The sequence below is a fragment of the Mesoplodon densirostris genome, chromosome 11 (assembly GCF_025265405.1).
Source record: "Mesoplodon densirostris isolate mMesDen1 chromosome 11, mMesDen1 primary haplotype, whole genome shotgun sequence".
In the NCBI taxonomy this organism is placed as follows: domain Eukaryota; kingdom Metazoa; phylum Chordata; class Mammalia; order Artiodactyla; family Ziphiidae; genus Mesoplodon; species Mesoplodon densirostris.
Genome location: NC_082671.1, coordinates 82,036,420 through 82,059,357, shown reverse-complemented (window position 1 = coordinate 82,059,357; position 22,938 = coordinate 82,036,420). Strand labels below are relative to the sequence as shown.

Sequence of the window (22,938 nt, the reverse complement as noted above, 5' to 3'; positions counted from 1 at the left end):
AGAAGAAGTAAAATTGTCACTGTTTGCAGATGACATGACACTATACATAGAGAATCTTAAAGATGTTACCAGAAAACTACTAGAGCTAATCAATGAATTTGGTAAAGTAACAGGATACAAAATTAATGCACAGACATCTCTTGCATTCCTATCAACTAATGATGAAAAATCTGAAAGAGAAATTAAGGAAACACTCCCATTTACCACTTCAACAAAAAGAATAAAATACCTAGGAATAAACCTACCAAAGGAGACAAAAGACCTGTATGCAGAAAACTATAAGACACAGATGAAAGAAATTAAAGATGATATCAACAGATGGAGAGATATACCATGCTCTTGGATTGGAAGAATCAACATTGTGAAAATGACTATATTACCCAAAGCAATCTACAGATTCAATGCAATCCCTATCAAACTACCAATGGCATTTTTCACAGAATTAGAACAAAAAATTGCACAATATGTATGGAAACACAAAAGACCACGAATAGCCAAAGCAATCTTGAGAAAGAAAAGTGGAGCTGGAGGAATCAGGCTCCTGGACTTCAGACTATACTACAAAGCTACAGTAATCAAGACAGTATGGTATTGGCACATAAGTAGTAATATAGATCAATGGAACAGGATAGAAAGCCCAGAGATAATCCCATGCACCTATGGTCACCTTGTTTTTGATAAAGGAGGCAAGAATATACAATGGAGAAAAGACAGCCTCTTCAATAAGTGGTGCGGGGAAAACTGGGAAGCTACATGTAAAAGAAAGAAATTAGAACACTCCCTAACACCATACACAAAAATAAACTCAAAATGGATTAAGACCTAAATGTAAGGCCAGACACTATAAAACTCTTAGAGGAAAACATAGGCAGAACACTCTATAACATAAATCACAGCAAGATCCTTTTGGACCCACCTCCTAAAGAAATGGAAATAAAAACAAAAATAAACAAATGGGACCTAATGAAACTTCAAAGCTTTTGCAAAGCAAAGTAAACCATAAACAGGACAAAAAGAAAACCCTCAGAATGGGAGAAAATATTTGCCACCGAAGCAACTGACAAAGGATTAATATCCAAAATATACAAGCAGCTCATGCAGCTCAATATAAAAAAAAATCCAATCCAAAAATGGGCAGAAAACCTAGATAGACATTTCTCCAAAGAAGATATACAGATTGCCAACAAACACATGAAAGATTGCTCAACATCACTAATCATTAGAGAAATGGAAATCAAAACTACAATGAGTTATCACCTCACACCGGTCAGAATGGCCATCATCAAAAAAATCTACAAAGAGTAAATGCTGGAGAGGGTGTGAGAAAAGGGAACCCTCTTGCACTGTTGGTGGGAATGTAAATTGATGCAGCCACTATAGAGAATAGTATGGAGGTTCCTTAAAAAACTAAAAATAGAACTTGCCATACGACCTGGCAATCCCATTACTGGGCATATACCCTGAGAAAACCATAAGTCAAAAAGGGTCATGTACCACAATGTTCACTGCAGCTCTATTTACAATAGCCAGGACATGGAAGCAACCTAAGTGTCCATCGACAGATGAATGGATAAAGAAGATGTGGCATATATATACAGTGGAATATTACTCAGCCATAAGAAGAAATGAAATTGAGTTATTTGTAGTGAGGTGGATGGATCTAGAATCTGTCATACAGAGGGAAGTAAGTCAGAAACAGGAGAACAAATACCATATGCTAGCACATATATATGGAATCTAAAAAAAAAAAAAAATGGTTCTGAAGAACCTAGGGGCAGGACAGGAATAAAGACACAGACATAGAGAATGGACTTGAAGACACTGGGAGGGGGAAGGGTATGCTGGGTGAAATGAGAGAGTGGCATGGACTTATAAAACAAAACAAAACTTTTTTTTTGTTTTTAGAAATTATAAATCAATGTTTTATTTATTTATTTATTTATTTATGGCTGTATTGGCTCTTCGTTTCTGTGCGAGGGCTTTCTCTAGTTGCAGCAAGTGGGGGCCACTCCTCATCGCGGTGCGCAGGCCTCTTGACTATCGCTGCCTTTCTTGTTGTGGAGCACAGTCTCCAGACGCGCAGGCTCAGTAACTGTGGCTCACGGGGCTAGTCGCTCCACGGCATGTGGGATCCTCCCAGACCAGGGCTCGAACTCGTGTCCCCTGCATTGGCAGGCAGATTCTCAACCACTGCGCCACCAGAGAAGCCCGGCATGGACTTATATATCCTACCAAATGTAAAAAGATAGCTAGTGGGAAACCCCCGCATAGCACAGGGAGATCAGCTCGGTGTTTTGTGACCACCTAAAGGGGTGGGATAGGGAGGGTGGGAGGGAGACGCAAGAGGGAGGAGATATTGCGATATTTGTATATGTATAGCTGATTCACTTTGTTATAAAGCAGAACCTAACACACCATTGTAAAACAATTATACTCTCATAAAGATGTTTTTAAAAATTTAAAAATAAAAGATTCAAATCACAAAACTATGTTCTCTGACTCCAATTAAATTAAAAATTAAAAATCGTTCATGAAACGGTATCTTTAATATCCACAAATATTAGAAACTGAATAACACATAAGTCAAAGAAGATATCAAAAAGATTTTGGAATGTATTTATAACTGAAAGAGAAAGAAAACACAAAATATCAAAACTTTGGGGATGCAAATAAAGTAGTACCTAAAGAAAAATTTATAGTATTAAAATGACACTGATAGATCAGAGAAAGGTCCCACATTGATGACCTCAGCTTCCACTTTAAGAAACAGGAAAAGAAGAGCATATTAACCCCAAAGTAAGCAGAAGAAAGGAAACCAGTGAAAAAGAAAACACAATAACAATAGAGACAATCAATGAAATCAAAAAGTGATTCTTTAAAATACTCTATAAAATTTAAAAATCTATAGGCAAACTGATAAGGATAAAAATAGAAGATACAAATTACCAAATCTGGAGCAGAGAGGTAAGATCACTACATATTCTAAAAATATGAACAGTAGGAGAATATTTTTAATAACTTTATACCAATAAATTAAAAAACTTAGATGAAATGGGCAAGTTTCTTGAAAAACACAAACCACCAAAACTCATTTTTAAAAAATAGGATAACCTGAATAGCCCTACATCTATTAAGGAAACTGAACTTGGACTTGTGGTTACAAAACATTCCCCATAAAACAAAACAAAAAAAAGTCCAGATCCAGGTGGCTTCAATGGGGAATTACGCCAGATATTTAAGGAAGAAATAATATCAATTCTACAAAAATCATTCCAAAATATTGAAGAGGCACAAATACTGCCTAATATTCTATGACACCAAAGACATATGACAAGAAAGAACTACAGATCAATATATCACTCATGAATACAGAAGCAAAAATTCTTAGCAAAATTCTAGCAAGTTGAATCTAACAATATATGAAAAGAACACTACACCATGATGAAATGGAGTTTATTTCAGGAATGCAAATTTGTTTTAACATTCATAAATTACTATATTAACAAACTAAAACAGAAAATTCATTATTATCTCAACAGATATGGAAATAATACTTGCCAAACTCCAACATCAATTCCTAATAAAAACTGTTAGTAAACTGGGAATAGAAGGAAACTTCATCAACCTATAAAAGACATCTACAAAAAACTTATAGCTAACATAATCTTAATGATGAAAGACTGAATGTATTCCCCTTAAGATCAAGAACAGGGCAAGTTTTGTCTGTTTCCCACTTCTACTCAACATGTTTCCGGAGGCTCTCTGCTTCTCTTCATTCAACAGACAGTTGATTTTCCTGTGCAGTGCCAGCTGCATCCCTAAGACATGACAGTGAAGACTGGAGTAAATGGATTTGTCTGTATCAGATATCTGGTCATCAGGGCTGCTTTTAACTCTGGCAAAGTGAAAATCGTTGCTGTCAATGACCCTTCATAGACCTCAACTTCATGGTCTACATGTTTCAACGTGATTCTACCCATGGCAAGTTTGATGGCACAGAAAAGGTTGAAACTGGGAAGCTTGTCATCAATGAAAAGTCCATCTCCATCTTCCAGTAATGAGATCCTGCCAATGTCAAATGGGGTGATGCTGCTGCTGGATACGTGGTGAAGTCCACTCATGTCTTCACTACCTTGGAGTAAGCTAAGGTTCGCTTGAAGGGTGGAGCCAAAAGGGTCATCATCTCTGCCCATTTTGCTGAAACCCCCATGTTTGTGATGGGCATAAACCATGAGGAGTATGTCAACTCCCTCAAGATTGTCAGCAATGCCTCCTGCACCATCAACTGCTTGGCACCCCTGGCCAAGGTAACCATGACAACTTTGGCATCATAGAGGGACTCATGACCACAGTCAATGCCATCACTGCCACCCAGAAGACTAAAATTGATGGCCCCTCTGGGAAACTATACAGTGACAGCCACAGGGTTTCCCAAAACATCATTTTGGCATCTACTAGCACTGCCAAGTCTGTTGGCAAAGTCATCCCTGAGGTGAACAGGAAGCATACTGGCATGGCCTTCTGTGTCCCCACCAACAGTATGATGGTCATAGATCTGACCTGCCATCTGGAGAAAGTTGCAAATATAATGACACCAAAAAGGTGGTGAAGCAGGCATCAGAGGGTCCACTAAAGAGCATCCTGGGCTACACTGAAAATCTTGCTGTCTCCTGCAACTTTACCAGTGACACCCACTCTTTCACCCTTGATACCGTGGTTTGCATTGCCCTCAATAACCACTTTGTCAAGCTCATTTCCTGGTAGGACCATGAATTTGGCTACAGTAATAGGGCAGTGGACTGATGATCCACATGGCCTCCAAGGAGTAAAAGCCCTCTGGGCCACCAGCCACAGAGAGAACATGAGAGGAATAGAGATATGCTCAGCTGCTGGGGAGTCCTTGCCCCAACTCAATCCCTCAACACACTGAGAATCTCCCATTCTCAATACAGTTTCAATCCCAGACCACTTAAAGAATGGGAGGGGCTCAGAGAGCCCTACCTTGTCATGTACCACCAATAACTATAATGTACGCAGTCAGAAAACATTTTTGTACCAGAGATTTTAGCCAATGTAGTGGCGAGAAATGCAGTGACAAGAAAAAGAAATAAAAGACATCCATATTGTAAGGAAAGAAAATCCATCTTTACTTGAAGACAACATAGTCATGTACGTAAAAAATCCTATGAAATCTACAAAAAAAGCTACTAAAATTAAAATTGTGTTTAATTAGGGGAAGCTGTGTAAAAAATATAGGGAACTCTCTGAACTTTCTTCATAATACTTCCATAAATCTAAAATTATTTCAAAATAAAATGTTTAAAAAAAAGGAAAACCTTACTCCAAAAAAAGAAAAAAAAAACACAACCAAAAAAGTGTGTTTAGCAAGTTTCCAAGAAACAACTCAATAGGTAAAAGTCAAATATATTTCTATATGCTAGCAAAGAACAATTAGAAATCAAAATTTTTTAAAATATCATTTACAATATCAAGAAAAATATTAAATACTTAAGAATAAATTTGACAAAATATGTGCAAATTTGTACACTAAAAACCACAAAATACTGCTGTGAGAAGTTAAAGAGGACCTAAACAAATGGTGAGATAATATCAAGTTCATGAATCAGAAGACTAAATATTTTTATGATGTTAATTTTCCACAGATTTATCTTTAGATTCAATACAATGCAATCAGAATCCCAGCAAGCTTTTTTTTGTAGAAATTCACTAATTCTAAAATTCATATGGAAATACAAAGGACCTAGGATAGCCAAAGCAACTCTGAAAAAGAAAAACAAAGTTGGATTCTTTTTTTTTTTTTTTTTTTTGCGGTACACGGGCCTCTCACTGTTGTGGCCTCTCCCGTTGCAGAACACAGGCTCCGGACGCGCAGGCTCAGCGGCCATGGCTCACAGGCCCAGCCACTCCACGGCATATGGGATCTTCCTGGACTGGGGCACGAACCCGTGTCCCCTGCATCGGCAGGCGGACTCTCAACCACTGCGCCACCAGGGAAGCCCTAAAGTTGGATTCTTACACTACCTGATTTCAAGACTATAATAAAACTATAGTAAACAAGACATTGTATGGTATTAAAGATAGATCATTTGAAGAGAATAGAGGAATAGAAAGTCCACCTACACATATATGCAAGTGATTTTGACACAGGTGCAACAGCAATTCATTAAAGAACAAACAGTCTTATCAAAAAATTGTGTTGGAACAAATGGATATCCTTAGGCCATACCATATCCAAAACAAAACTGTATATCCTCACCACACCATATACAAAAATTCACTTAAAAATAAATCATAGATCTAAAAGCAAAACCTAAAACCATAAAACTTCTACAAGAAAATGTACAGGGAAATTTTTGTGACCTTGTATTAAGCAAAAATTTTTCTAGATTTTAATACCAAAGCACAACCCACACAAGAAAATTTGACAAATTGTACTTCAACAAAATTATGAGCTTCTGCTCTTCAAAGACACCGTTAAGAGAATGAAAAGGAAATGGGGACTGGGAGAAAAAATTTTGCAAATCACATTTTCTTTTTTATTCTTTGATCCATAATAGATAAAAAAATCAATGACCTTAAAAAAAAATGGGCAAAGGATTTGAACAGATACTTCAACAAAGAAGATATACACATGGCAAGTAAGAACATGAAAAGGTGCTCAACATCATTTGTCTTGAGAGAAATGCAAATTAAAATCATGAGATACTACTCATATCTATTACAATGGTGCTGATTAAGAATACTTCACATATCAATGTTGACAGGGATGTAAATCAACTACAACTCTCAGACACTGAACTACCATACAATCCAGTCATTCCACTCTAGATATTTAGTCAACAGAAATGACAGCATGTTTCTATACAAAGACTTATACATAAATATACATAGCAGCTTTATTTATACTAGCCCCAAACTGAAATAACCCAAATGTCTATTAACAGGTAAATCGATTTTAAAAATTGTGATATGGGGCTTCCCTGGTGGCGCAGTGGTTGAGAGTCTGCCTGCCGATGCAGGGGACACGGGTTCGTGCCGCGGTCCGGGAAGATCCCACATGCCACGGAGCGGCTGGGCCTGTGAGCCATGGCCGCTGAGCCTGCGAGTCCGGAGCCTGTGCTCCACAACGGGAGAGGCCAAAACAGTGAGAGGCCCGCGTACCGCAAAAAAATAAAAAAATTGTGATATGTTCATACAATGGAATGCGACTCAGCAATAAAAAGGAATGAAATATTCAAATATCCAACAACATTCGTTGAAAATCTAAATCAGGTTCTCAGATTGCTTCTTCTTCTTGAAACAGCAGAATGGGAGATTTATCCCCTGAAATGAATAAAACACATAGTCTCTGGATTAGAGGCAACAGGCCCAGATGAGGGCAGGGGAGCTAAATCGTATGAAGTAAGGAACTGAACGTTTTTTCCCTCTCAATAATTAAAACACTTTTCCAGGATTTTTTATTGAATCATTCTTCCTCTTCCTGCTTCTTTCAAGTGTTAACTTTATCTTAAACTAAATTTTTATACAGGTATACCCCCATTTTATTGTACTTCAATTTACTGTGTTTTGCAGATACTGATTTTTTTTTACATCTTTATTGGAGTATAATTGCTTTACAATGTTGTGTGAGTTTATGCTGTACAACAAAGTGAATCAGCAATATGGATACATATATCCCCATATCCCCTCCCTCTTGAGCCTCTCTCCGACCCTCCCTATCCCACCCTTCTAGGTGGTCCCAAAGCATCAAGCTGATCTCCCTGTGCTATGCAGTAGCTTCCCACTAGCTATCTATTTTACATTTGGTAGTGTATATATGTCAATGCTACTCTCTTGCTCTGTCCCAGCTTCCCCTTCCCCCACTGTCCTAGTGGCAGGGCAGGCATAAAGACGCAGATGTAGAGAACAGACTTGTTTTTCTTTTTAATTGAAGATTTGTTGCAACTCTGTGTTGAACAAGTCTATCTTCACTGTTTTCCAACAGCATTTGCTCAGTTCATGTCTCTGCAATTCATTTTAGTAATTCTCACAATATTTCAAATTCTTATTTATTACTATATTTGTTATGGTGATCTATGAATTGTTTGGGGGCATCAAGAAATATGTCCACATAAGACAGTGAACTTGATGAATCTTGTACGTGTTCTGACAGCTCCACAGACCGCCATTCTCCACCTCTCTCACTCTCCTGAGGCCTCCCTCTTCCCCAAGACACAGTATTGAAATGAGGACAATTAATAACCCTACAGTGGCCTCTAAGTGTTCAAGTGAAAGAAAGAATCACACATCTCTCACTTTATATCAAAAACTAGAAATGATTATGCTTAGTGAAGAAGACATGTCAAAAGCCAAGACAGGTTAAAATCTAGGCCTGTTGCACTAAACAGTTAGCCACATTGTGAATGCAAGGGAAAAGTTTTTGAAAGAAATTAAAAGTGCAACTCCAATGAACACATAAATCATAAAAAAGTGAAACAGACTTATCGCTGATAAGAAGAAAGTTTTAGTGGTCTGGATAGAAGATCAAATGAGCCACAACATTCCCTTAAGCAAAAACCTAATGCAGAGCAAGACCCTAACTCTCTTCAATTCTATGAAGGCTGAGAGGGAGGTGAAAAAGCTGCAGAAGAAAAGTTTGAAGCCAGCAGAGGTTGGTTCATGAGATTTAAGGAAAGACTCTATCTCCATCACATAAAAGGGCAAGATGAGGGAATTCCCTGGCAGTCCAGTGGTTAGGACTCTGCACTCCCACTACAGAGGGCCTGGGTTTGTTCCCTGCTCAGGGAACTAAGATTCCAGTAAGATAGATAGATAGGTAGATAGATAGATAGATAGATAGATAGATAGATAGATAGATAGATAGATTTTAAAAACCAACACACACACACACACACACACACACACACACACACAAGTGCAAGATGAAGCAGCAAGTGCTAATGTAGAAGCTATAGCAAGCTATCCAGAAGATCTAACTAAAATAACTAATGAAAGTAGCTGCGCTAAACAACAGATTTTCAGTGTACACAAAACAGTCTTACTTTAGAAGACTATGCCATCTAGGACTTTCATAGATAGAGAGGAGAAGTCAACATCTGGCTTCAAAGCTTCAAAGGACAGGCTGACTCTGTTAGGAACTAATGCACCTGGTGACTTTAAGCCAACTGTAAATCAACTATACTTCAATTTTTAAAAATTAATTAATTAATTAAAAATAAATTGAAGCCAATGCTCATTTACCATTCTGAAAATCCTAGGGACCTTAAGACTTATGCTAAATATACTCTGTCTGTGTTCTATAAATGGAACAAGAAAGCCTGGATGATAGCACATCTGTTTACAACGTGGTCTATTGAATATTTTAAGCCCACTGTTGAGACGGACTGGTCAGAAAAAAAGATTCCTTTCCAAATATTACTGCTCAATGACAATACACCTGGTCACCCAAGAACTCTGATGGAGATGTACAATAAGATTAATGTTGTTTTCACACCTGCTAACACAACATCCATTCTACAGCCCACATATCAAGAAGTAACTTCAACTTTCAAGTCTTATTATTTAAGATACATTTCATAAGGCTAAATCTGCCATAGATAATGATCCCTCTGATGGATCTGGGCAAAGTCAATTGAAAACCTTCTGACTTAGACGCAAGAGGGAGGAGATATGGGGATATATGTATATGTATAGCTGATTCACTTTGTTATAAAGAGGAAACTAACACCATTGTAAAGCAATTATACCCCAATAAAGATGTTAAAAAAAAAAAGAAAACCTTCTGGAAAGGATTCACCCTTCTGAAAGACATTAAGAACATTTGTGATTCACGGGAAGAGGTCAAAATACTAACAGGAATTTGGAAGAAGTTGATTTTAACCCTCATGGTTGACTTTCAGGGGCTCAAGACTTCAGTGGAGGAAATAACTGCAGATGTGGTGGAAGTAGCAAGAGAACTAGAATTAGAAGTAGAAACCAAAGATGTGACCAAACTGCTGCCATCTCATGATATACCTTGAACAGATGAAGAGTTGCTTCTTATGAATGAGCAACAAAAGTGGTTCTTGAGACAGAATCTATTCCTAGTGAAGGCACTGTGAAGACTGTTGAAATGACAACAAAGAATTTAGAATACCACATACCACCTTGTTGCTGATAAAGCAGCAACAAGGTTTGAGAGGACTGACTCAAATTTTGAAAGAGGTTACAATATGGGTAAAATGCTATGAGACAACACCCCTTGCTACAAAGAAATCATTCATGGAAGGAAGAGTTCATCGATGGGACAAACTTCATTGTCGTCTTATTTTAAGACATTGCCACAACCGCCCCAAACTTCAGCAATCACCAACCAGGTCAGTCAGCAGCTATAAATACAGAAGTAAGACCCTCCACCAGCAAAAAGATTACAACTTGCTAAAGGCTCAGATGATGGTTATGATTTTTTAGCAATAAAGAATTTTTCAATTAAGGTATGTACATTGCTTTTTTAACATAATGGTATTGTACACTTAACAGACTACAGTATAGAGTAAACATAACTTCTATATGCACTGGGAAACAAAAACAGTTCATGAGACTTGCTTTATTGTGATATATGCTTTACTGCAGTGGTCTGGAACCAAACTGACAATATCTTGAAGGTATGCCAGTATGTATGTACTATTGGTCTGTTTCTAGGGATTCTCTTGTATTCACCAATTTCTCTATTCTGGCACTAGAATCACTTTTGTCTTTTTAGTATTGTTTATAATTGGTGGTATATAGATCCCATAATGACTTAATTTCACAATCTTTTTCCTGCAAATTCCTCTAGATGCCTATGAAATAAAAGTATTAATATGAAGACTACAGGCACAAAAATATTTACTGTATAACTTTAATAGTAAAAAAGAGAAAGCTTATGAATGCCCATCAAAAAGGGAAAAATTAATTAGGATTTATCTACACCATGGAATATTATGCAACTATTAAAACAAGTAAGTTTGATCTGTATGTACTGACCTTGAAAACATATTAAATGAAAAAAGCAAGTTTCATAATATTATGTGAATGCATCAATATCCTAAATGCTTTACATACATTGACTCATTTACATCCACACAACTATAAGACAGAGACTGTTATTATTCCCATTATACTGATGTTAAACATTTGCATTAACATAGAAAATGCATGCAAAAATAATTAGTCACCTCTGAATTGTTTGACTAGTCAAAATTATCAAGTATTTTTCAAGGAAAAAATTTTTAAAAAACAATAAAATATGAAGGAGAAAAGATAGGTTTGCTCCAGATTGTGAAGAGCCTTATAACATGCCAAGAAGCTTAGCCTTTATTCTATAAGCACCATGGACCTAGAGGGTTATCAGAAAGATACTAAGCATGTTTCTGGATCGGGTCAGTGTTTTATTATTTTTTTTATAATTTTTATTTTTAATTATTTTTTAAAATACTTATTTGGCTGCATGGAGTCTATTTTTAAATTGTATTTATTTATTTATTTTGGGCTGTGTTGGGTCTTTGTTTCTGCACGTGGGCTTTCTCTAGTTGCGGAGAGCGGGGGCCACTCTTCATCGCGGTGCGCGGGCCTCTCACTGTCGCAGCCTCTCTTGTTGCGGAGCACAAGCTCCAGACGCGCAGGCTCAGTCGTTGTGGCTCACAGGCCTAGTTGCTCCGCGGCATGTGGGATCTTCCCAGCCCAGGGCTCGAACCCGTGTCCGCTGCATTGGCAAGCAGATTCTCAACCACTGCGCCACCAGGGAAGCCCTGCATGGAGTCTTAGTTGCAGCATGTGGGATCTTTCATTGTGGCACACAGGCTCCAGAGTGCGTGAGCTTAGTTGCCCCGTGGCATGTGGGACTGTAGATCCCTGACCAGGGATCGAAAATGCGTCCCCTGCGTTGGAAGGAGGATTCTTAACCACTGGACCACCAGGGAAGTCCCTGGGGTCAGTATTTCATAATGAGAGCTCTTTCTAAAGACAGTTGGAAGGTGAAGAGAGTGAACAAATTGGTTGCAGGGAGTCAGGTTAGTAGTCTGCTTTAACAATCTAGGGAAGAAACAAAGAAATCTGAACTAGTGGATATACAGAGGTAGAGAAGAGGGAGGAAACTCAAGTAGACATGTCTAAAATAAAAACCTATGGGAGATGGTATCCATATGAATAGGATAAGAACAAAAGAATGACTGAGATTTCTACCATGAGTGAAATGCATGGAAGATGGGATATCTCCATTAGAGCGAACTGTGAGGGCACTGGTGTCTTTCGGGTAAAGCCAAGTTTTAGTTAAAGGTGACTAGCACACTATGTTGCTCAGGAATACCTCTGGCAAAGGATGGAAAATAAATGAGAAAATACTGTAAATTAACTCAAATTATTTTTAAATTTCCTGCATGTTATTAGACCTTATAAATATTTAGTAGGGGAAGATATGATATTTATAACAAAAATAAGATTCAAGGTCTATAGATTTCATTTACCTATACCATCTCAGTTCCCTATTATCAAAAAAAAAAGGAATTAATTATAATAGGAGCATGGGGAAAAAAAATCTCCAATGCATGTCTCCTTTCCTAAATAGAATGAATGTGGATACATCTTTTTTTAAACAAGGAGGTTCAGAATAGAAATTTAGCATACATATAAATATATTTGACTGCCTTAGGCACATATCCACATATCCATAGAACATCCACAGATACTTGAAAGATTATAAATAAGCCAGACTCAGACCTTCCAACTAAAAAGTTAATTAAAAAAATAATAAACTTTGATGTTTATAAGCTCAAGCTTTGAGCTAATGTTCTACTTCATTCCAACTTTTTGCACTGCACTCCTCTTGTTTCTCAATGATAATTTTTAAATTCAAAAAGAGGGCCTATATTAAAACCTTGATAAATTTAAGGCTGTTTTATAAAATACAAGAATTTCTAAATACCTTTAAGAGATGTCTTGAAAAAGTTTTAAATCTTATTACATATTTATTCCCAAAAAGGAAAATATAGATCCTTGGTCTTAGTCTAATATATACTCAATTCCATCTCCTATACTAACTTGTCTATATTTTATATTCTGTATGTGAGAGTTCATACCCAGAATGAATGCTCTGAGACAATATGAGAGCCCCAATTACCAAAGATTTAATTTCCTTTGTTATGCTATTTGTACTAATATATCAAATTGGATTAGTACATTTTAGAACAAATATAAACAAAATAGGTTTTCCACAGAACTTTCAAATAACCTGGACGTCCATTAGTGAGAATACTATGTTCCCTAAGCTCTCCCATATTAAAGATTATACCTAAATAAACTGTAAGTCTGAGTTTCTTGGGCCAATACAATTTTGTGTATAGCAAATAAGACTTAAACACAGTTACTCCACAAATTGATCATCATTATACCCTCTACCAACCTATGGGATAAATCCTTCAGGAGCAACATGAAACCTTTCAGCTTTTCTTGATTCTTATCTGACTCTTGACACTTGAGGTCACTCCAAAGCTCCAGATATGAAAACGTACAGAATGTGCATCGAACGCCTCAAGCAGGGTCAGAGTATGTAGAAATGGTCTTCTGACATGTCATATAATTTCAAGCAATGAAAACAAAGCCCTGTTCTTTTCAATCTGTATCGTAACAGTTTGCTTCCATCTTTGGATGAACTGGACACGTGCACATGCTATTGAGTACTGTAAGTTAAGTTCTCATCTCCATAGTGATGATGTAATTTTATTAACATGGGCTAGAAGTATCTCATATGGGTGTAATAAGTCTGGAATAACGTGAGCCATACATATAAATTTAAATGTTCTAGTAGCCACATTAAAAAGATTTTAAAAAGAGATGAAATTAGTTTTTTGTATATTTTATTTAACCTAGTATATCCAAACATCATCATTTCAATATGGAAAATAAAAATTATTGAGGTATTTTACATTTTCTGTACTGTTGTCAAAATCAGTGTTTATTTTACACTTATAGCACACTGCAATTAGCAGTAGTCATATTTCAAGTGCTTTATAGCCTCACATGGACAGTGGCTACTCTATCGCACTACATAGGGTAGTCCTATATAATTATTTTCAGAAAAAAGAAAAAACAAGATTAACTCTGAAAATTTTAAATGCCTTCTAAAAATAACTGAAAAGACTGGCTTTGTAGTAAATAAATGCCCATGTGATTGAGTCCCAGAAAATATTTTTAACAATTTCTTACCGTTTGAGCAAGGTAAAATATGTAATAGACCCAGTATATAGTCACATCAGAGACTGTAAATGCACAATATTACGTAAGTGATATTAGGGAGCACCATAGCCAAAATTATACTAACCAAACATTTTCTAATGAATAATATGCACCTTGATTGCTTGATGTAACTCTCAATAATAACTATTCATACAGCAAACCAGAATCAGTGAACTGTGAGCAGAAATAACTCCTTGAGTTATAATCACACAACTTATCATCTCTCTACTAAATATACAGTATACACCACAAGATAGCATTTTATAATATGAGAAGGAATTTGCAACCATAAAGAGAAACATAGTTAAGAAAACTTAATAGTAAAACTAGAGCATCTATTTCAACCCAGTTTCAACTTTGTAATTAGTGCTAAGTGTAAAACATATTCCTTCCAGCCCTCAACTTCTCTTCTTCACCTGGATATAACTCCTGAAAAATAAACTAACAGACAAGGCAGATTAAGCTCTCATTGCTATGCAAGCACTGATTTTGGTGGCAATTGTTCTTATCCTCATATTCTTTTCTTAGGTAACAATATTTCCAAGGGTACTGTGGTAGGCAGAATAATGGTACCCCAAAGATGTCTATGTCCTAATCACTGGAATCTGAGAATATGTCACGTTGCATGGCAAGGGAGAATTAAAGTTGTAGATGGAATTACACTGCTAATCAGCTGACCTTATCCTGGATTTTTTTTTTTCTTAAAACTGCATGGCTAGAACCACTAAAATAATGAGAGTATAATTCTTAACTTGTTGATGAACTTAATGGCATGCCTGGTAGGGTTTCACCATTTAGTATGATGTCTGCTGTTGGCTTCTCATGGATACATTTTCACCATATTAAGGAAGTTTTTATTACTTTGTTAATGAACAAGAAGCAGCAGAATAGCATAGTGGATAAAAAGCACACTCAGGATTCAAACTGCCTAAGTTCGAATACTGGTTCCATTTCTAACTGCATGACCTTGGAAAGATTATGTAACCACTCTGTGCCTCAGTTTCCTCATCTATAAAATGAACACACCAGTAATAGCTACTTCATAAGGATGTTGTGAAGATCAGATAGACCCATGAAAAGTGCTAGTAAAGTGCCTGACACATAGTAATCATCATGTCTGTAGGAAGAGTAAGGAAGGAATGTTCTTATGATTTGTTAAATTTATTTAGGGTCTTTCAGGATGAGTATATGTTTTCTCCTTTAATACATTAATATTATTTTATTTATTTATTTATTTATTTATGGCTGCGCTGGGTCTTTGCTGCTGCGCGCAGGCTTTCTCTAGTTGCAGCGAGAGGAGGCTACTCTTTGCTGTGATGTGCGGTGGTTTCTCTTGTTGCAGTGTGCGGGCTCTAGGCACGCAGGCTTCAGTAGTTGTGGCTCGCGGGCTCTAGAGCACAGGCTCAGTAGTTGTGGCACATGGGATTAGTTGCTCCCCGGCATGTGGGATTTTCCTAGACCAGGGCTCGAATTCAACCCTTGTCCCCTGCATTGGCAGGCAGATTCTCAACCACTGTACCACCAGGGAACCCAATTCTTTTTCTTTTTTAATAAATTTATCTATTTATTTATTTACTTATTTATTTAAATTTTGGCTGTGTTGGGTCTTCACTGCTGCGCACGGGGGCTACTTTCTGTTGCAATGTGCGGGGCTTCTCATTGCAGTGGCTTCTCTTGTTATGCATCATGGGCTCTAGACATGAGGGATTCAGTAGTTGTGGCATGCCGGTTCTAGAGCGCAGGCTCAGTAGTTGTGGCACACGTGCTTAGTTGCTCTGCAGCATGTGGGATCTTCCCAGACCAGGGCTCGAACCTGCGTCCCCTGCATTGTCAGGCAGATTCTTAACCACTGTGCCACCAGAGAAACCCTAATTAATTCTTGATGAGAACCGTCTTTACACTCCTGAAGGTAAACTTGTCTACCTATGGGGTATATTTTAATGTAATCCTGGATTGCTGTTTGTAATTTAGGGCTTTGCATCCATATTCATATGTAAAATCAGTCACCAGTCTTCTGGTCTCTTCAGTTTTGGTATCAGGGTTATGTAAATGAAGAGTTTTCTGCCTTTTTTTAATCTCCAGAATAAATCAGCTAACATAGAAAGTGTCTGTTACTTGAATATTTGAAAGAACAACCATGTAAAATCATCTAGGACTAGCACTTTTTCAGAGTAAATCCTTAAAACTTCCAGTGTCTACTATGGTTACTGATCAATCAATACTGTCAACCTCATCTTGGATCGATTCTGTAATTTACATTTTTCTTAGGAAATCAACTATTTCCATTTAGGTTTTCTAATTTATTGAAAAAATTGCACATATTTTTATATTTATTACTATCTTCTGTATTTATAGTTCTATTACCATTTTCATTCCTAATGTGATATATTATTATTCTTTCCTCGGTTTGCCTAGGTGTGTCTATTTTATTGTCATATTCAAAGATGCAATTAACTTTATTTTTATCAAACATCTACTGAATGTGTTATTTATGTATTTGTTTGTTTACTTTCTAATTACTTTCTGTTCTTAACTATAAGAATTCAATCATCTAACTATTTATTATATTATATCCTTTTTTTCTAGCTCTTTGAGTTGAATGCTTAACTCATTTAATTTTATTCTTTCTTATTTAAAAGCTGAATTTCCCTGGCAGTCCAGTGGTTAAGACTCCGTGCTTACACCACAGGGGGCTCGGGTCCAATCCCTGGTTGGGGAAGTAAGATATCACATGCTGTGCCACTTCCAAAAAATAAATAAATAAATAAAAAATTTTTAAAAAAGAGCATTACAGGTTATGACATTTCTACTGACTGTAGGTTTGTCCACATCACTTAGGTTTTGACAAGTCATATTTTCATATCAATTGCTACATATACAGTCTGTAATTCAGCTGTGATTTCCCTTATACCTGAAAATTGTACTCATTTTAAAATTTGTTAAGTGCTTAGATTCATTTTCTCTTAATGATATATTTCCAGTTTCATTGGGTGGGCCAAAAGGTTCATTCTGTTTTTTCTGTAAGATGGCTCTAGTAATACTTAGTTGTCTTTAACTTCATTCAAAACAATTTTGTTACATTGTATGTGACAGCTGTCATATCAGCATGCATGTTAAAAAAAACCATCAAAATTGGTGAATTTTTGCAGACATTTTAATATTGAAGATGGAAGAAAAAGGCAACATTTTCAGCATATTATGTTTCATTATTTCAAGAAGGGTAAAAACGCAACTGAAACACACAAAAAGATTTGTGCAGTGTAAGAAGGCGCTGTGACAGATCGAACATGTCAAAAGTGATTTGTGAAGTTTTGTGCTGGAGATTTCTCGCTGGACGATGCTCCATGGTCAGGTAGATCAGTTGAAGTTGATAGCGATCAAATCAAAACAATAATTGAAGACAATCAACATTATACCACGTGGGAGATAGCTGACATACTCAAAATATACAAATCAAGTCTTGACAATCATTTGCACCAGCTTGGTTATGTGAATTACCTTGATGTATGGGTTCCACACAACTTAAGCGAAAATAACCTTTTTAACCATATTTCTGCATGCAATTCTCTATTTAAACATAATGAAAACGCTCCACTTTTAAAACAAATTGTGACGGGCGACGAAAAGTGAATACCTTACAATAATGTGGAATAGAACAGATCGTGGGGCAAGCGAAATGTGAACCACCACCAACCACACCAAAGGCCGGTCTTCATCCAAAGAAGGTGATGTTGTGTATATGGTGGGATTGGAAGGGACTCCTCTGTTATGAGCTCCCTCCAGAAAACCAAACGATTAATTCCAACAAGTACTGCTCCCAATCAGACCAACTGAAAGCGACACTAGATGAAAAGCATCCAGAATTAGTCAACAGAAAATGCATAATCTTCCATCAGGATAACGCAAGACTGCCTGTTTCTTTGATGACCAGGCAAACACTGTTACGGCTTGGATGGAAAGTTCTGATTCATCTGCCGTATTCATCAGACATTGCACCTTCAGATTTCCATTTATTTCGGTCTTTACAAAATTCTCTGAATGGAGAAAATTTCAATTCCCTGGAAGACTGTAAAAGGCACCTGGAACAGTTCTTTGCTCAAGAAGATAAAAAATTTTGGGAAGATGGAATTATGAAGTTGCCTGAAAAATGGAAGAAGGTAGTGGAACAAAAGAGTGAATATGTTGTTCAATAAAGTTCTTGGTGAAAAATGAAAAATGTGTCTTTTATTTTTACTTAAAAAACCGAAGGCACTTTTTGGTCCACCCAATACCACATTATACTCACAGCATAATTATTCAACTTCAAATAATTTATTTAGATTTTCTTTGAAAACTAGTATGTAGTTTTATGTTACATAAGCAGTAAGTGTATTCTCTGTTTCTAAAGGTGAGATGTATATTTTTCAAGCTTATTAACTGCATAATTCATACCATCTAAAGCCTAGTTTCTCTACTTCATCATCAAATTCTGAGAAGTGTTACCATGCATAGTAAGTATATCTCTGTGATTGAACTGTCATCAAACTTTCTTTGAATTTCTAAATTTGCTTGTTTTGTTATATTCTTCAGTTGAGCAAAAGAATGATACATCTTTATAAATTATGTATTTATTACCAAAAAATTGGTTTAATTCCATATAATGGTCTCTATCTTAAAATATATTTTGTGTTATTAATATTGTCAGCTCAGTTTTCTCTTTGTTTATATATAACTGGTATAGTTTTGCCTATCCATTTATCTTCCTTCTATTTCTATCATTTTATCTTAGCTGTATCTCTTGAAAACAGCATAGTCACGGTTGGCTTTTTTTGTTTTATAATCTAAGAAGCTTTGTCTTTTAATATTTTTTGAATTTTATTTATTTTTTTATACAGCAGGTTCTTATTAGTTATCCATTTTATACATATTAGTGTATATATGTCAATCCCAATCTCCCAATTCATCCCACAACCACACCCCCGCCACTTTACCCCCTTGGTGTCCATACGTTTGTTCTCTACATCTGTGTCTCTATTACATTTGGTATTATTCCTATGACTAAATTTTATGTAATGTCTTTATTATCCTGTTCTTTTTTCCTCTTCTCTTTTTTCTGTTTTCATGTTCAAGCTTTCTTCATTTCTTTACTCTTCTCTAGTTATTCTTCCTTATCATTTTATTTCTATTATATTAGTCCTCTACTTTTTTGCAAATACATTAAACTGTTACTTCTTAATGGTGTCAAGAATTAAATTGTAACCATGTCCATCCTTAACAAAGTATAATTTGCATCTTTCTTTTCTCATCTTCACTCCAAAGGCTTGATGAAATAATGTGGAATTTTAATGCTATATTACTATTTCCTCTTCATGACTTTTATTTCAGAAACATTTCCTAATAATTGTGTTATATTTTACAACCATATTATCAACAGTGATTTAGGTTTTACTAGTTTCCTGCTCAACATGGTTTCTTGTTTAACAAGATTATATGTAATATGGTTAATATCTTTTGCTGCCTTGAGGTAACCAACAGTCACAGGGACTACAACAAGGATAGCCATGTTCATGAAAGGCATAGGTACTGGCATGAGATTCTTCCACCTCAGATCTGCAAGGAGTCTTTAACTTGGAGAGATAAGAAAGAAGGGCTGAGAGTGTAAAACAAAGCATGCTGCTCACCAACCAGCTCTATAAGGAATAAATCATTAGCCACTGTAGTTGCTGACCAACAGTGCACCCTGAGAGGAATTCAGGATAAAAAACAGGATGAGGCATTCTGTGCTTTGAAAAAACAAGCCCCTTAGAGAGCTGATGTATATCTCAGGAAGAAGTTTAATGAACCCAGATTCTTGCATCTTCCCATACACAGAAGAGCACCTAAATCATTAACTTGAGATATCTGTTCTTTGTGACTAGCAGTAATCTTTTACCAAGATGTATGTTTGACTGCACGTAGTCCCTAGCCAAATCATATATATATATATTCGCTTCTCCCCTATCCCTTTAGAGCAACTTTCTCAGAGCTACTGAGAGGCTGTCTCCTGGACTATAGTCCTCTTCCCTGAATACAACTTAAATTCACAACTCTTGTGTTGTTCATTTTTCTTTAAGTCAACAGGAGTATAACATGGTCACATTTGGGGGAATGTAGTCTTTGTGTAGAGAGGCTGTCTGTTCTCCTCCCTCCTCCAAGTGTAGGGGAAAAACACTTAACTGATTTCCCTCCCCAAAGCCCAGGGAAGTGGGGGGTACCAAGAAAAAAGTTGGGGAGTGTCTGTAAGAAGGAATAACTGACAAGTTCTATCCAGGATTAAACATTCTCTTTGCTGACCTACCCCAGACCTTCTGGAGTTGAGGCAGAGTGGGAGTAGAGGAAGAAGATGGGGAAACATTGGTCTGGAATGGCAAACAGCTCCTGGTCAGAAAGCATATTTTCTAAAAGTATGGAATATGGATTCTGTCCAGACCCAGGGGAGCCTCAATTGGGGTAGCAAATGGTAGATGCAATTGGGAGCCACAGGCAGACCATCACTCAATGCAGCAGGAGGTAAAAAGGCACTAGAGGAATACAGCCTGAGGCTTCCTGCTAGGTGTGGCAGCATCTACCTGTGGGAAGCTGTGGACAAACCAGTTTAGGAATAATGACAAGGAGAAAAGGGTCAAAAACCTTGCCATGGGCTGTCACATTGTATAAGAAGACATCTTTTGGCCCTTCGTTCTCCTCCTAGAAAAGTGAAGAGGGGATTCAGGGGCAGAGGGAACAGGAAGGTGAGGGAAGAGGTATGAGTGCTGTCTACATATTCCCCTTCACACAATACAAAGGGAGAAAGCTTTGAATGAAACATAAGAATGAAGCTTTCAAACGGATGGGACCAACAAAACTGAAGACCTAAACTGCCATATATCAAGACTTAATGTAAAACAGTACAGTTCAGACAGTGAGGTGTTGACATAAATAGATCAATGGAACAGAATAGAGCCCAGAAATAGACTCCAATCTATACGACCCCTTGATTTATGACAAAGGTAATACAGAAGTACAATGAGGCAATTATGGTCTTCTTATTAAATAATGCTGAGTCAAACTGATATCTATATTAAAAAAATGAATCTCAACCCCCACCTTAATTTATATATAAAAATAAATTCTAGATTAATTATAGATATAAATATGAAAAATAAAGCAATAAAACTACTAGAGAAAATACAATATATCCATGACCTTCAAACAAAAATTTCCATGAAGGAAGTAGACAAAAAGCATCATGAAGGAAAATACTTGACCAACTGGACTACATTAAAAAAACTGTTTTTCATCAATGGACACCATTAACACAATAAAAAGACAAAACAACAGAGTGAGAGCAGATAATTGTGTGTATTTGCTATTTTCTGAAATGCCTGTTCAATATTTGTCCACTTTGTATTAGTTTGTGTGCCATTAACAATTTTTTTAAATTGATTATTAGGAGTTCTTTATGTGTTTGGTTACAAGACCCTTGTCAGACATACACACACACACAGAGAACTGCTCAACTTCATTAGTCATCAAGAAAAACGCAAATTAATACCACAACGAGATACCACTACATCCACCAGAATGACTAAAATGAAAAACAAGTGTTAGCAAGGATGTGAAGCAACTAGAATTCTCATATGCTGCTAGCAGAAACAAAGCATAACTTTTCAAACACTGAAAAGTTATTTAACAGTATTTATTTAAAATTAAATACATAAAAATTATGTATTTAACTAAATAATTTAAAAATTCACATATGCACACCCTATGACTAGCAGTTCAAGAATTCTTACCTATATTTACCAAAAGACATGTACAAAAATGTACTATTCATAATAGTAAAAAAACTATCCATCAGTTGTAGAAAGAATAAACTGTAGTATATTCACAAAGTACAATACTACACAGCAATGAAAAGGAATAAATTATTCTCCACAAATGAATGTTTTACAAATGTAAAATTGAGCAAAAAAAAAGTCATATATAAAAGAATCATATGGTATGTTCCATCTGAATAAGTTCAAAATGAGGAAAGCTAATCTACTGTGTTAGAGACCAAGACAATAATTACCCTTAGAGGGTATAGTAAGTAGAACACAGCACAACTGGGGTTTCTGGAGTGTTAGTAAAATTCTATTTCTTGATTTTTCAGTCTAAAAGGAGAAAAAGTCAAATTGATATTGGTCTTCTTGTCTGTAACAGTGGATGCTAAAAGACAGTGGAGCAGTGTATTCAGAGTTCCACAGGAAAAATATTCTGACAGTATTGTATGCATCCAATTTATAGATGTGTAGCTATTTTTTATGGTACTGTGATATCGTGACTTGTAATAAGAAATATATATATTTGGTCTTTGTCCAGTTTCTGGCACAGAGCTCCTAAAACCCTAGGAATTTCCTAAGAGATAAGAGCAATAAAGGTATCTTTTGTCATATTAATGAGGTGACTTATGGACTGCACCTAAGGATAGGGGTTGGTTGCCAGGAGACCCAACTGAGTGATTAGAGGGTTAGAACTTTGAGTCCCACCTCTGTGACCTCAGAGAAGGGGAGGGGAGCTGGAGGAACCAATCTCTAATGGCCATTGATTTAATCAATCATGCTCATGTAATAGATGTGACATAGTATAATTCATTGTATTTTACAATTATGTATGTACTTCTCTGTG

The 22,938-nt window shown here is 36.4% G+C and overlaps 1 protein-coding gene and 1 pseudogene across 5 annotated transcripts in view; one reads left to right on the top strand and one right to left on the bottom strand.

The window, feature by feature from the left end:
- ANKS1B (ankyrin repeat and sterile alpha motif domain containing 1B) overlaps positions 1-22,938 on the bottom strand; it is a 1,156,804-nt gene that overhangs the window by 977,218 nt on the left and 156,648 nt on the right. The window lies entirely within an intron of this gene.
- Positions 3,766-4,829, top strand: LOC132499153 (glyceraldehyde-3-phosphate dehydrogenase-like; annotated as a pseudogene).